The sequence below is a fragment of the Cajanus cajan genome, chromosome 8, assembly GCF_000230855.2.
Source record: "Cajanus cajan strain Asha chromosome 8, NIPB_CcT2T_4, whole genome shotgun sequence".
Classification (NCBI taxonomy): Eukaryota; Viridiplantae; Streptophyta; class Magnoliopsida; order Fabales; family Fabaceae; genus Cajanus; species Cajanus cajan.
The window spans coordinates 49,416,095-49,432,673 of record NC_138524.1 but is presented as its reverse complement, the minus strand read 5'-3'; the positions used below and the strand labels follow the sequence as shown (position 1 = coordinate 49,432,673).

The 16,579-nt window shown below is 37.1% G+C and overlaps 1 non-coding gene and 1 pseudogene across 1 annotated transcript; both read left to right on the top strand.

Moving 5' to 3' along the window:
• Window positions 1–256: 256 nt before the first annotated feature.
• On the top strand, window positions 257–373 carry LOC114915760 (uncharacterized; annotated as a pseudogene).
• Window positions 374–672: 299 nt separating this feature from the next.
• Window positions 673–791, top strand: LOC114915763 (5S ribosomal RNA). Its single transcript, XR_003803848.1, has one exon. It is a non-coding gene; the product is annotated as a 5S ribosomal RNA (ribosomal RNA).
• The last annotated feature ends 15,788 nt before the right edge of the window (window positions 792–16,579 follow it).

Here is a 16,579-nt window from a genome sequence, read left to right as displayed (position 1 = left end):
TTTTTTTAAAAATTGTCTCGGTTGTTTTTGTCAAATCTAACTGTCTTAATTTTTTGACAGGGGTACTTTTGTTAAATTTTCAAACTATCTCGGATTGAACTCAAATTTTTCCACGAGATAGACAAAAATTCAAATTTTCGATTATTTTCTTATTCCTTATTTTCTCTTAATTAATTAATAAATCGCAAAATACTGTATAATCTCGTCTTGTTTTGCCTTGCAACCGCATATACTAATATTTTGCGTAATACTTATCAGGTGCGATCATACCACCACTAATGCATCGGATCCCATCAGAACTGCAGTTAAGCATTCTTGGGTGAGAGTAGTACTAGGATGGGTGACCTCCTGGGAAATCCTCATGTTGCCCCTATCTTTTTTTCCGATTTCTTACTTACGTGGTTATTTCAAGTTTTTTCTTTTAAAAAATCGCCTCGGCTGTTTTTGTCAAATCTAACTGTGTCAATTTTTTGACAGGGGTACTTTTGTCAAATTTTCAAACTATCTCGGATTAAACTCAAATTTTTCCATGAGATAGACAAAAATTCAAATTTTCGATTATTTTCTTATTCCTTATTTTCTCTTAATTAATTAATAAATCACAAAATATTGTTAATCTCGTCTTGTTTTGCCTTACAACCGCATATACTATTATTTTGCGTAATACTTGTGAGGTGTGATCATACCAACACTAATGCATCGGATCCCATTAGAACTCTGCAGTTAAGCATGCTTGGGCGAGAGTAGTACTAGGATGGGTGACCTCCTGGGAAGTCCTCGTGTTGCACCTCTCGTTTTTTCCGATTTCTTACTTACTTGGTTATTTCAAGTTTTTTTTTTTAAATCGTCTCAGTTGTTTTTGTCAAATCTAACTGTCTCAATTTTTTGACAGGAGTACTTTTGTCAAATTTTCAAACTATCTCGGATTGAACTCATATTTTTCCATGAGATAGACAAAAATTCAAATTTCTGATTATTTTCTTATTCCTTATTTTCTCTTAACTGTAGAGTTCTCATGGGATCCGATGCATTAGTGCTGCTATGATCGCACCTGACAAATATTACGCAAAATATTAGTATATGCGGTTGTAAGGCAAATTGCTTGGGCGAGAGAAGTACTAGGATGGGTGACCTACTGGGAAGTCCTCGTGTTGCACCTCTCTTTTTTTTCGATTTCTTACTTACGTGGTAATTTCAAGTTTTTTTTAAATTGTCTCGGTTGTTTTTGTGAAATCTAACTGTCTCAATTTTTTTACAGGGGTACTTTTGTCAAATTTTCAAACTTCAAGGAACTAGGTGTTAGAAAAGAATCAATCCAAGAGGGGGGTGAATTGGATTCTATGAAACAGTCAAATTTTTCAGCGTTTTTAGGATCTTTATTTCAATTCAAACTTTTCTAATATGAATTCTCAAAGAAGTTCCTTGAAAGACTTGCTAATGGGAATGAGTCCTATATGCTTTCTTGATTAATCTTTGATAAAGTTCAAAGTTAAGAACAATTTATATGCAACACTTTGATTCCGTTTAAAGCAATGTTGTGCATGCAAACATATTAATCAAGATTATTCCCTTTAACACAACCAATATATTACTCAAAGTAAAAGATAAGGGTAAGAGAAGAATGCACAAGTCTTTTATGCTGGTTCAGCCACTGCACATGTGACCTACATCCAATCCTCAATCATAACCTGATCAAGATTTGTTCTACTATCTCAATAAAGAAGTTTTACAAGCATACCACACATGCATATACTCCTACATTCAAGATAACAACTTTCTTGACCCCAAGAAAGAACCTCTTGTAGAAACCCACTACATGAATTCCTTTCCACTTGAGACACCTACTCAATATTTACAATTATTCACAAAGTATTAAAGGAACGAATTCACCTGCAAATCTTAATCTTTCTCTTCCAAGAATGTGATGATGATGATGATCTTTTTCAAAGCATTTCAAAAATGTTTTACTTCTTGGTTTCACAAAGAAAACACTCCAAGAAGGTCACAAAGACTTCACAATAACGTTTTTCTCTTTTTGATTGTTAACTCATTCTCTGTTCTCTCTAGTTCTGAAGTTTCAAAGTGTGAAAACTGTTTATAAAATTTTCAGAACCAGATAATCGATTATTTTAAAGGATAATCGATTATTTTGTTCTTCATGATTTCTGGAAATCAACCAAGAATAGATTAATCGATTATTTTGCAGGATAATCAATTATTCCAGAGAGTGCTTCCTGGGATAATCGATTATTTCACAAATAATCGGTTATTACAACAAGGCATCCTTTTCACCTGTTCCTAGAATAATCGATTATATTTAATGATAATCAATTATTTTGAGTCAATTTTCAAAAACTCTATTTTATATATCAAAATAACTTTTCAAGTATCTAACTCATCATCATACTCACTCTTAGTCAAATTAGATTAAGATTGACTCATGCACAAAGCACACACATGCAAAATAAGCTAAACAAAACAATACAACTTATGAGTTATCCCTATTACACATCATAATAGCCATATTTTCTTATTGACTTTGTTTTTGACTTGTTGATGTCCTTGGTCAGCTTTGACTCTCAGAATCCACATTTTATTATCATCAAAACTTTCATTCTCCAAGTTTGAGTTGATTCACCACTCCATGAATCTTAACAATCTCCCCCTTTTTGATGATGACAAACCATACAAGCCATTTTGTTTTGCAAACCAGTATTTTCACATTTTAAGTCCTGCAAAACAAACTCAAAAACCTTTCTCCCCCTTTTGAAATCATCAAAAACAACCAGATACATTCATATGTCCATATTTCACATGTATTGAATTATGCACAAGAATCATTTGCTCAAAATTAATGCCATACACAATATTAGAATATTAGAATTTGTATCAGGGAATTTTTTTTCATATTCACACAATTTGTATTTCAAACACAATATCTTAGCCACATGATACCTCAGCTACAATAAGCATCACTCCAAATATAACAAATATGCACTACTACTTGCACACATCAAAGTACAAATCAAAATATAGCAGTAAAACAACCAAATCAAAGTTTCAATCAACAAATCATCCCAAACACAATATAATCACAATGAAATTCCTATTGCATCAGAATTTAAATTGTTCAAAAGAAGATAAACCAATATAACCAAATTGTTCAGGAATTAACATGATTACAACCCAATTAAAATTTAAAATCAGACTTTTAAACCAAAACCTAAAAAGAACAGAACAGAACACTAAAACTTCTAGAATCACTCCGAGTCCTCTTGCATTCCAAGCTGAGCCTTAATTCGTGCAATCTCGTGATCAAGGTTATCAAACTGGTCAAGAATGCCAGAATAATACGACTCGTGCTTCCTAGACATCTCCATTACCGCATCAAGCTTGTTAATCATAATTTCATAATTTGCTCAAACGGAGAAAATGCTTTAGGCTCCGATTCTTGCTCTCGTTTAGGTTCAATTTCTACTTGTGGTGGTTGGTCTTCATCATGAGATGGAACACCATCTTCATCTATTGCAAGTTCAGGAGTCAGAGGAACATCCCCTTTGAATACCCATTTGTCTTCTTGTTTTAGTATCCCTATATGATGTAAAGAAGATTTTTCATTTTTGTTTGAGGCATGGAGAATTATCTTTTTCTCCCCTTTAAGATCCACACCAGCTTTCTCAAAAATCCTAGATAATAACAAAGCATATGGTATTGGACCATCCTCCTTCTTCCTAGCTTTCCACATACGATCATTCACCACAGATACCCAATCTATCTTAATCTTTTTCTTAATAACATGCATCAACAAAATGTCATCCCTAGACATTTGAGCATGATTATGTAGTCTAGGCTTAATCATCCAAGCTATAATAAAAGAAATCAATCTTGAATTTTTCTTCATACCTCCGGCCAGAAATTTTGTGTAATTAGTGGTCTCTGGGTTCCTTTGACAATCTCTAAAATTTTTCAGCTCCTCAAAATCTCCAAAATTGAAGGGTTGGGGCTTCGTACTCCCATCTCCGCTCAGCCCAACTGCTTCCTTCAATGTTGGACCATCAAGCTTTATAAGCTTGCCCTTCACCACAAATTGCATTATCCCTTCATTGCTTGAGGCAAAGCATAAGAACAGACTTATAAGCTTAGGGTAAAACGTTCCTTCTAACTCCAAGGACTTCCCAAGTTCCTAGTGCTCCAAGAGAGGAGGAAAACTAAAACCTTCATTTCTTGAACCATTCTAGCTTCAACATCTTCACAGGAATGATTCTCCTACCCGCATACCATTCAAAATAGTAATCTTGGGTCTTCTCATCAGCAAACCACTTAGAGATGAGTTGCTCAGCTCCTGTGGGCAGAGGTCTTTTGCTCCCTCTGACTTCAAGCTTCTTTGGTCTCTTGGAAGATGAGGCCATTTTGAGGTTAAAGGTGGGTTCTTTGTTGGAGATGAAGAAGATGAAGAAGAAAGTGTGTTAGGGTTTGTGTAAGAGTTGAGAGAATGTGGGTATTTGAAAAATAAGAAGGTTTAGGTGTTATAAAAGCCCTAGCACCGGATTGGGGTAGAGAAAAGGTGCCACTTATGAAGAGAAATGGGAGGTTGGGGGTTGGCGCAAATAAAATCATTCAAAAACCATCTGGAAAACCAAGGGTCACGCAAATAATCGATTATCTATACAAATAATCGATTATTTGTATTAGTAAAATCCTTTGAAAAACCCTTTTTGCACTGAATAATCGATTATTTTTGGAATAATCGATTATTCTAGAGGGTCATTTCCTCTCACTCGCCCAGATAATCGATTATTGCCCAAATAATTGATTATTCCAGAGACTCTTTGTATTCTTGCTACCCAGATAATCGATTATTGCCCAAATAATCGATTATTCCAGAGACTTCTGGAATTCGTCTTCTCCCAGATAATCGATTTTCTACCAAATAATCGATTATTCTCCTAGACTCACTTACAATAATTGATTATATTTTACAATAATCGATTATTCCAGAGAAGTTTTGCTTCTCTTATTTCTAACCTTTTAAACCATTCCTAATCTATTTCAACTCTTAAACTACTCTTTTATGCATCATATATCAGTTTTTTACACATACATCAACCAAATTTCAATCAAGCAATCAAACTCAAGTGCACATTCACAATTAATTCAAACAAGACTCATTGATAATTCCTAGTTCAATTCTCAATTGATTAAATCTTTCTGTTGGTAGAGGTTTTGTAAATATATCAGCTAATTGTTTACTTGTTTCAACAAACTCTACAACACAATCAATTTTTTGAACATGATCTCTCAAAAAAATGATGCCTTATTTCTATATGTTTTGTCCTAGAGTGCAAAATTGGATATTTGGTTAGATTTATTGCACTTGTATTATCACATCTCAAAGGAATTTTGTTAAACTCAGTTCCATAATCTCTTAGTTATTGTTTCATCTAGAGAATTTGTGCACAACAACTTTCGACAGCTACATACTCAGCCTCAGTTGTACTTAAAGCAACACAAGCTTGCTTTTTACTATGCCATGAGACTAGTGCACTTCCAAGTAGGTGACAAGTACCACTTGTGCTTTTCCTATTAAGTCTACACCCAACATAGTCTGAATTCGAGTAACCTATCAAACTTAGTGAGACCCCTTTTAGATACCATAAACCTACATTAGTTGTTCCTTTTAAGAATTCTCTTTACAGATTTCATGTGAGATTCTTTTGGATTTGCCTGAAATCTTGCACACAAGCACATAGCAAACATTATATCAAGCCTACTAGCTGTCAAATATAAAAGGGATCCAATGATACCTCTATAATTTGAGTTGTTAACAACTATCCCTTTCTCATCCAAGTCAAGATTGCATGTGTTTGATATTAGTGTTGCAACCTCCTTACACCCTTCCATACCAAACTTCTTCAACAGTTCATTGCAATACTTGCTTTGAGTTATAAAGATTCCATCACTCATTTGTTTGATTTGTAGCCCTAAGAAAAATGTAAGCTCTCCCATCATTGACATTTTAAATTCACCTTGCATGGTCTTAGCAAATTCTTTGCATAGAGAGATATTAGTAGTTCCAAAAACAATATCATCCACATAGATTTGAACATACATTGTATCATTTTTAAACTTCTTCACAAATAATGTATTATCTACTTTACCTCTAACATAGTTATTTTCAATCAAAAATTTGCTCAACCTGTCATACCATGATCTTGGAGATTGTTTCAAGCCATAGAGTGCCTTTTTAAGTTTGTACACATGATTAGGATACTTAAAATCAACAAAACCTGGTGGTTGCTCCACATACACTTCTTCTTGTATTAAACCATTTAGAAAAGCACTTTTCACATCCATTTGATAAAGCTTGAAATTCATTATTGAAGCATAAGCAAGAAGTAATCTAATGGCTTCTATCCTTGCTACAGGGGCAAAAGTCTCATCATAATCAATTCCCTCTTCTTGATTATACCCCTTAGCCACTAACCTTGCCTTATTTCTTATAATGATTCCAGATTCATCAAGCTTATTTCTAAAAACCCACTTGGTTCCTATAATTGGATAATCATTTGGTAATGGCACTAAACCCCAAACTTCATTTCTTTCAAATTGATTTAGTTCCTCTTGCAAAGCCATTAACCAATGTTCATCTTGTAGTGCTTCATCTATTGTCTTAGGTTCAACTTGTGAAACAAAAGCCATAGTATTACAAATATTCTTGATGGATCTTCTAGTTGACACTCATTTACCAATATTTCCAATTATATTTTCCATTGATAAGTCCTTAGAAGTTTTCCATTCCTTAGGCAATTGTTCACTTGTACTTTCAATGGTTTCATTCATTTCACTCTCTTTAGGCTTTTCATTAGGTTCACTTTGTAATGGTGGTTGATTAAGCAAATCAGTCAAGTCCTCTATTTCTGTTTGTCTTGTCTCTTGTTTGTTAGTCTCATCAAACACAACATGAACTGATTCTTCAACTATTAGAGTTCTCTTGTTATATACTCTATAGGCTTTGCTATTAGTAGAATAGCCTAAGAAGATTGCCTTATCAGCTTTTGCATCAAATTTTCCAAGTTGTTCTTTGCCATTGTTCAGCACAAAACACTTACACCCAAATACTCTAAAGTATGAGATATTTGGCTTCCTCCCATTATAAATCTCATAGTGTGTTTTCTTTAGAATAGGCCTAATTAGAACCTTGTTTAACACATGACAAGCTGTGTTAATAGCATCAGCCCAAAAATATTTTAGTAGTTTGGTCTCATTCAACATAGTCCTAGCTAATTCCTTAAGAGACCTATTTTTCCTTTCAGCAACCCCATTTTGTTGAGGTGTCCTAGGTGCTAAAAAATTGATTAATACCATGCTCCTCACAGAATTTTTGGAACAAAATATTTTGGAATTCACCTCCATGATCACTTCTAATTAAGGTGATATTTGTGTTCTTTTCATTTTGAACAAGCTTAGCAAACTTCTTAAAAGCATTAAAAGCTTCACTTTTATTTGCAAGAAACATAACCCAAGTGAATCTTGAATAGTCATCTACAATAACTAGCCCATAGTAGTTCCCACCTAGACTCGTGGTTCTTGAAGGACCAAACAAATCCATGTGAATTAATTGTAAAGGTTTAGAAGTTGAAATCTGATTTTTGCTTTTAAAGCTAGCCTTCACTTGCTTGCCCTTTTGACAAGCATCACATAGTTTGTCCTTACTAAACTTGAGTTTAGGTAATCCTATCACTAACTCCTTTCTACTAAGTTTTTTTAAGTGTTCCATGTGTATATGTGCAGCTCTTCTATGCCAAAGCCAAATATTGTCTTCTTTGGTTATTAAACACTTGGTGTTAGAAATTGATATTGAGTGTTCTAAATCTAGCATGTATATGTTGTCAATTCTTTTTCCAATGAATCTAATTTCTTTTGTCAATTTATAACAGATCAAGAAACAAGTGTTATCAAATTCAATTTTAAAACCTTTGTCACTAAGTTGACTTATACTAAGCATGTTATGTTTCAGCCCTTCAACAAGCAATACATTCTCAATCAATGTTAAGGAGGAAGAGTTACCAATGTTTCCATGACCAAGAATCCTCCCTTTGTTGTTGTCACCATAAGTAACAAATCCTTCATTCTTTAACTTCAGACTTGAAAATTTTGAAGGATCTCCAGTCATATGCCTTGAGCAGCCACTATCAAGATACCATAATAAGTTTTTGGCTCTCAAGCATTCCTACAACAAAATCAGAAAATTGATTTAGGTACCCATGTGAAGGGTCCTTGATGGTTAGTTCTCAGCCTTTGACTCTTTTTAATCCAAATAATTTCTCCATTTGGAACACCATATATCCTAGAGTAGCAATTCCTTATTGTATGACCTTTCTTACAACAATAATAGCAAGTAGTTTGTTTAATGAAATTGCCTTTGTATTTTCTGAAAAATTGGTTTTTCTTAAAAACTCTTTCCTTTGATTTTAATGGCATGTTCATGCTTTGATTAAAACCAAGTCCACTTCTATCAAAATTATTTCTTTTCTTTCCCAAAATGATATTCAAATTTGCATTTCCATTTGTGAACTTTGCAAGAGTGTTTTTCAAATCAGCATTTTCTTTTTCCAAAACCTTGCAATTTTCACAAACAACTTTAGAAGAAGGGGAGATTTCACAATGAGTTTCATTGAAGTTCAAAATGGTTTGAATATTTTCATGCTCATTTTTCAAATTTTCAAGATCTTGTTCAGCTCTAATTAAAGCATTTTCATACCATGACAGCTTATTTTTAAGCTTTGAATTTAAAGCATCTAATTTCATAGCCTCTTTGTGAATTTGAATGAAAGCTTCTTGAAGTTGATCATAATCGAGATTAGATTCAAGGTTAGAATCACTTACTATTGTGTCTTGATCAGCTCCAGCCATCAAACATAAATTGTTCTCTTCAAATTCAGATTCATCACTTGTTGTGCTTGAGTCATTGTCTTCCCAAGCAATGTAGGATCTTTTTCCCTTGAAATTTTTCTTCACTTTCTTTTCCTCTTGTTGCTTCTTTAAAAGGTTTGGACATTCAACTTTTATGTGTCCTGGTTTTCCACACTCAAAACAATTGTAAGAGGATGTAATTGCTTCCTCTTTCTTATTAGCCTTCTTGTTGAACTTGTAAGGGGAATTCCTCTTCTTTCTTAGGAATTTTCTAAACTTCTTCACCAGCAAGTTGAAGTTCTCTGTTTCAGAATCTTCGGAGCTTGATTCTTCACACACTTCTTTGCCTTTGAATGATTTCAAGGCTCTTAGTGACACTCTTTTTCCCTTTTTGTCTTGTTGTTCATTTTCCTCAAAAATATGCAGCTTTTGCTCATGCTCTCTTAGCTTTCCAAAGAGAGTAGCAAGGGTCAATAAAGTCAAGTCCTTTGATTCTTCTATGGAAGTAACCTTTGCTTGCCATGATTGTAGACCCCTAAAATTGTCCGGGTCGGAAATAAAGCTTGAAGACTCTCGAAGACTGAAGGAAGATCATCCAGAAGGACTCCTAGAAGGCCCAAGGAGGGTTCTCTATAGGTCTAGAGGTCTTAGGATAGCCAAAAATAAGAAAAGTGGGAGGAATGAAACCAATACGGCCTCTCAGGGGTTCACTACGGTCGTATTGAGTATTTTGAACTACAATACGGCCGCAGCGAACTCAATACGGCCGTATTGAAGTTCAAAAACTTCAATACGGGCCGTATTGAACTCAATACGGCCGTATTGAAGTTCAAAAACTTCAATACGGGCCGTATTGAACTCAATACGGCCGTATTGAAGTTCAAAAATTTCAATACGGCCGTATTGGCTCCAGGGCCCGTATTGCGCCTGTTCCCTATAAATATGACGTCAATTGGACGTCATTTCACACTTTGACACACAGTTTTAACCCTCTCCTTGAGTATTCTGGGGTTTTTTGAACAGTGCTCTCCCTAGAAATCACTGGGAGAGTTGATCCGACGAAGTTCTTGAGCCCCGAGCCTTTTGCTTGAGGATCGAACCTAGTCGAAGGGAAATCCTCCGGATTTCCAAGTCAAAAATTATTTATAGGAGGGAGCGAGCGGGCTTGTAGAGCGAGGGAACGCCAAAAAGCTTCCCAGTTTTACTTTAATATATAAAAGCACGCTTCAAAGGTTTCTTCTTAAATCCTTCCTTTTACTGCTTTCTGTGTGCATATTTAACTGTCATCATGTAGATAGTTAATTTATAATCGCTTATAATAAATAGGGGTAATTTAGTAATTTTACACTGTTATTTTAGAAATAATCTGTCATAGGGAACCCAAAAGGGGCGCTGTGGGGTGCTAACACCTTCCCCACGCGTAACCGACTCCCTTACCCGACTCTGGTTGTAATGGCCAAAGTTGATTTATAAAATCAATTGCCTTATCCCTTTTTCCAATGTTTTGAGTAAAACATTGGTGGCGACTCCACGAACCCTTTTACTACGAAAACCACTAATCCATGGAGGGTCCCGCTTGGGATTAACATGGATTGGTGAGACTTTTAATAAATAAATTGGATAAGATCGACAAGGTCTCAGTTTGAGAACAAGTCGTTCTAATAATCCAATACATTTTCAAAACTAAAAATAAAAGCGAGCTCGACCGTCTTCGCGACCGCCGAAAGCCCGTTTCGGGCCGGTGGCGACAGATGGCGACTCCACTGGGGAATTTCTAACTCCTCGAGAGTCAATCCCATTTAGTGACAGATTATTTTAACAAATAATAGTTAAAATTACTTCATTACCCCTTGCTTGTATAATAACATGTTTTATCTATATGGCTTTTAATAACTGTTGTTTGTTTAAATTTACGCAATTGTTTGAAATAAAAACTGCACACAAACCTTTGCACACAACAGTTTCCTCTATACCCGGGGGCATGAGTGATTAACCATAGGGAGTGGATGTTAGTACGGCCGGTTGTCGAATGGGTCTATAGGTGCCCGTAGACCGTTGTCGGAAAACATCACTCAAGGTGATAACCATGAACTTGAGTCCGACGGTGCGTTGGAGCTTTCCATCGACCTACGATGAGAGGAATTGGGTCCCTATAATGGGGGCACCTTGGGGGCCTTTGACCAAGTGAGAACAGTTAGAACCTCCTTGAATATGCACTTTTCTGCAGGAGACCCCTACCTCGTGATTCGCTCGTGACTGTTCGTGGATGAGTGAATTGTTTGTGCATTGTTTATGTGACATTGTTTGAGCATACATTGCATTTCTTTAAACATACAACATTCCTATTCTTTTAAAATAAAAATAAATAGGAATAAGAATTTTCCATTACATGGTGTTAACATCTACCTTCATCACATTCATATAGGTAGTTTCCCTTTTCACCCAAAAAATACAAAAAAAAATACAAATTAAATATCCAAAAGAAAAAGGGTTATTTATCCAAACCAAGCAATATCATGCATCATCTTAGGAACATCCTAAAAAAACATGATAATGCTTAGTTGAATAAACACTATGCATGCATATTCAACCTCATCATCTCATATCATGCATATAGATCATGGAGAGATCTAGGAGTCTTTCATACATCTCTCCTAGTAATCCATTAATAAACATTAATAAAAAGAAAGAAATAATCGATGCGTATATTCAAAGAATGGGTCACACGCTGTTCGCCAACAACCGCGCCAAGCGAGCACACGTCAACTCCGTTGTTGGTAATCAAGACAAACAAAGGGGAAGGTCCAACACCATTAAGGATCACAGTTCCAAGGCCTTTCCCTTACAAATCAAATAAGGCTGTGCCGTGGATATACGACATCCACTCTTCTGCCGACAGCGATATCTCCAACATCGCTGGACTTGGGGGCATGACTAGGAGTGGTAGGATCTACACTCCCGATGATCTTCATAACAAAGCCCCCAAGAATAAAGAAAAAGAAGAAAAGAAAACCGAGGAAAAAGAATCCGAGGAGGAGACTGACAAGCTGTTAAAATTTATCCGACAGAGCGAGTACTCCATCGTGGATCAACTTCATAGGACGCCAGCAAAGATTACGCTGTTGTCATTGATCCTATGCTTCGAACCGCATCGGCAAGCTCTGTTGAAAGTCTTGAACGAGGCATACGTGTCGCACACTATCTCCCAAGACGAGTTTGAGGGAATTGTTAGTCACATCAAGGCTAATGATCACCTCACCTTCATCGATGAAGAAATCCCCGCCGAGGGATCAAACCACAACAAGCCCTTGCACATCTCTGTAAAGTGCAAGGAGTACCACATCGCAAAAGTCTTGGTGGATAATGGATCTTCCTTGAATGTGATGCCTAAAAGAACTCTTGATCAAGTGGCAATCAAGGGAGTCCAAATGCGCCCGAGCAACATGATCGTTCGAGCTTTCGACGGTTCTAAAAGAGAAGTGGTGGGAGAGATCAATCTTCCAATCCAAATTGGACCCACTATCTTCAACGTCGAATTTCAAGTGATGGACATTACTCCGACATACAGCTGTCTCCTTGGCCGACCTTGGATTCATGATGCGAAAGCTGTACCCTCTACGCTCCACCAGAAAGTCAAGTTCATAATGGGTGACAAACTGGTGACTGTACAAGCTGAAGATGACATACTCATCAGCAAGCCATCCACCATACCTTACGTGGATGCAGCAGAGGAAGCTCTAGAAACCGCCTTCCAAGCATTGGAAATTGCCAATGTTGAAACGTTTCCCCGAGAAATGAAGAAGGTAGCCCATATGCTTACTAAGAACGGGTACTTGCCTGGACAAGGACTTGGCAAGTATTCCCAAGGAATTCCCGAGCTACCCATTATCAAGGAGAACCCGGGGAAACAAGGGTTAGGATACAACCCTAGTAAAGATCAAAGGACGAAGAGGAATCAAGATCCAACTCGACGTTCTTTAAGCCAGATCTTTCGGAAGGCCGGTTCACAAACGTCAAGGCCGGTTGTTGTCATCAAGTGTTCTTCTCCTTCTAATAGGGATGTTTAGACCTGATGACTATTAGAGATCACTCCTCGGGGACAGCCCGACCCCCGAGCCTCGATAGGGCACATGTTTCCACTATGATTATAATAAAATCATTCTTCATTATTTCTTATTGCTTCTTTTCTTGCTTGCAATAAAATTCTAAACCACATTATTTAACCCTGTTTGAATAAGCATAAATGAGGTTAAAATCATCTTGATAACAAATAAACCCGCATCATTTTTATGTGGAAATGTGCATGACAGCTTGGAGCACCTTTTCTTGGCATCAATAAGTGCCATCATGGATAAAAGAAATCCTAAAGATAATAAGCTCGGCAGGAAACCCAAAAAGGGGACTGCGCAAAAATAAGAGCAAAAGACCCGCTAGGAATCCCACAAAAGGGTGACCTAGGCAAAAGTTAGGGTTACAAAATGAAGACAAAAACCGGCTAGGAATCCCACGAAAAGGGTGACCTAGGCAAAAGTTAGGGTTACAAAATGAATACAAAAGCCCGCTAAGACATCACAAAAGGGTGTTTTAGGCAAAAGTTAGGGCCGTCAAAAAAAAAAAAAAAAAAAAAAAAAAAAAAAAAAACAAAATAAATCCATGATGGTATCATCAATTGAATTCAACAAGGGGCTCAAGAAAAGCTATCCAAGTTGTCAAAGCACAATCATTAATAATAAAGATGTGCTTAACCTCATAAGTGTTTAATCGAACAAACCTAAACACAATAAGCCTACCATGGCCAGCCATTCTTACAAAAAACATTTTTCAAAAATAAAATAAACCCCTCTAAAACACAAACTTTTGAAAATATATCCTTTCCTTCTTTTCTCTCTTGTCCCAACGATTTTTGAATAATCTAGTGGAAACATGGAGATATAGTGGTCAATAGGAGGGTTGACATATCTTTTAAAGGAAGGGAAGGATCATTTGGTTGATGACACCAAATCCCAATATAACACGCATCATTCCTCGGTTACAGAAATCGGCAGCGCACAGCCCGTCTGGAGGAATGGCAAAATCCAAAAACGCATCGGTTAATTCTTTTGAAAAATGAATCAAATAGAATTAGGTGCATCATACTGCATACATGCATACAGATGATAGGTGTAATGGAAGATCACTTATTCTCTGTTTATTGGAAAAAACAAACAAAAAAAAAAAAAAAAAAAAAAAAAAAAAAAAAAAAACAAAACAAAACAAAACAAAAAATATAAACTTCAGAAAAAACAATGCGCCCGTACCATGTTCAGTACACCCGTACCAAAATGGGGGTTATGAACAAAATTTCAACTCAATACGGGCGTACTGAAATGGATACGGCCGTATTGGCTATAAAGAAATTTTCAAAGACCTCGTCATGAGGCAATCACATAAAATAGAAAAAATAGAAAATTGCTTGTGTATGACAGCAGAAAATTCGACAAAAAAGACAGAGATTCCGCATCATACAGAATAACTGAGCCTGGAGAGGCTTGCCGAAATAATACTCATACGAAATAACTGAGCCTGGAGAGGCTTGCCGAAATAATACTCCCCAAGAGACATCTCGGCTTGCACTCTTGGGCTGAACAGAAACCATACAGAATAATTGAGCCTGGAGAGGCTTGCCGAAATAATACTCTCTCATCATAACAGAATAATTGAGCCTGGAGAGGCTTGCCGAAAGAATACTCTCACAAAATAACTGAGCCTGGAGAGGCTTGCTGAAATAATACTCTCACAGAATAACTGAGCCTGGAGAGGCTCGCCGAAATAATACTCTCGCAGAATAATTGAGCCTGGAGAGGCTCGCCGAAATAATACTCTCGCAGAATAATTGAGCCTGGAGAGGCTCGCTGAAATAATACTCTTCTTCATCAAAGAATAATTGAGCCTGGAGAGGCTCGCTGAAATAATACTCTTCTTCATCAAAGAATAATTGAGCCTGGAGAGGCTCGCCAAAATAATACTCCTCAAAGACATTTCTGTACAGAAAAAGCCGAAACTAACAAAAAAGGCAAAAATACAGAAAAAGCCAAAATCAACAAAAAAGGCGAAATACAGAAAAAGCCGAAACTAACAAAAGAGGCAAAAATACAGAAAAAGCCAAAAAACGACAAAAAAGGCAAAAGATTTAGAAAATCAATCGCCTCATACAGAATAATTGAGCCTGGAGAGGCTTGCTAAAATAATACTCCCACAGAATAATTGAGCCTGGAGAGGCTTGCCGAAATAATACTCTCAGAATAACTGAGCCTGGAGAGGCTCGCCGAAACAATACTCTCTGACCATACAAAATAATTGAGCCTGGGGAGGCTTGCCAAAATAATACTCTCACAAAATAATTGAGCCTGGAGAGGCTTGCTAAAATAATACTCCCACAAGATAATTGAGCCTGGAGAGGCTTGCTAAAATAATACTCCCACAGAATAATTAAGCCTGGAGAGGCTTGCCGAAATAATACTCTCCAAAAGACGCCTCAGCTCGCATTCTCGGGCTGAACAAAAAACTAATTCATCGTACAGAATAATTGAGCCTGGAGAGGCTCGCCGAAATAATACTCTCCCAGAATAATTGAGCCTGGAGAGGCTCGCCGAAACAATACTCTCCCAAAAAATTGAGCCTGGAGAGGCTCGCCGAAACAATACTCCCCCATAATAATTGAGCCTGGAGAGGCTCGCCGAAACAATACTCCCTCAGAATAATTGAGCCTGGAGAGGCTCGCCGAAACAATACTCCCCCAGAATAATTGAGCCTGGAGAGGCTCGCCGAAACAATACTCTCCCAAATAATTGAGCCTGGAGAGGCTCGCCGAAACAATACTCCCTCAAATAACTGAGCCTGGAGAGGCTCGCAGAAATAATACTCCCCAGAGAAACCCCAACTCAAGCTCACGGAACAAATCCCCAGCGAGAGCTATCAAAACAAGATCGACAAAATTCCCAATGGAAGCACGATCTCCCAAGCAGAATATCCAAGTCAAAGGACTTAAACTTCCTCAGTGAAGATAGCTCTCCAACTCAAGCGTTGAGTGAGGCTAAGCCTGCAGAGGCTTCCTAAATAATACTCTGGGATACATAAGATCCCCAAATCCCCAGTCGCCTACTCAAGAGGCGTTCCTACAAAAAGAAAAAATCAAAAATATCAATAAATATTCCCCAAGCGGAATCCGGCACTCAGCCGAACACTGAACTTCAAATCCCCAGTCGCCTACTCAAGAGGCACTCCTTCAAAAAGGAAAACCCAAAAAAAGAAATCAATAACAATTCCCCAAGCGGAATTTGGCTTTTTCAGCCAATCATCAAACATCAAGATAATTCGCCTACTCAGAGGCACTTCCTTCAAAAAGCAAAAATCGAAAAGATCAATAATCATTCCCCAAGCGGAATCCGGCTCTCAGCCTATCATTGAACATCAAGATGATCTGCCTAACAGAAGAGGCCAATCACAACCAATGACAAAATCCCCTGGCGGATAACAGCCTATACAGAGGCAACAAAATCCAAAAATTAAAAAGAGTTACCCGAATAAGGATAACCGGGATACTCCACCAACGTCCAAAGGACGTCAGCCAATCATAAGGCACTGCTCATCTCAGAAAGAGCATCTTCGTGTCTACACCCCAAGGAAA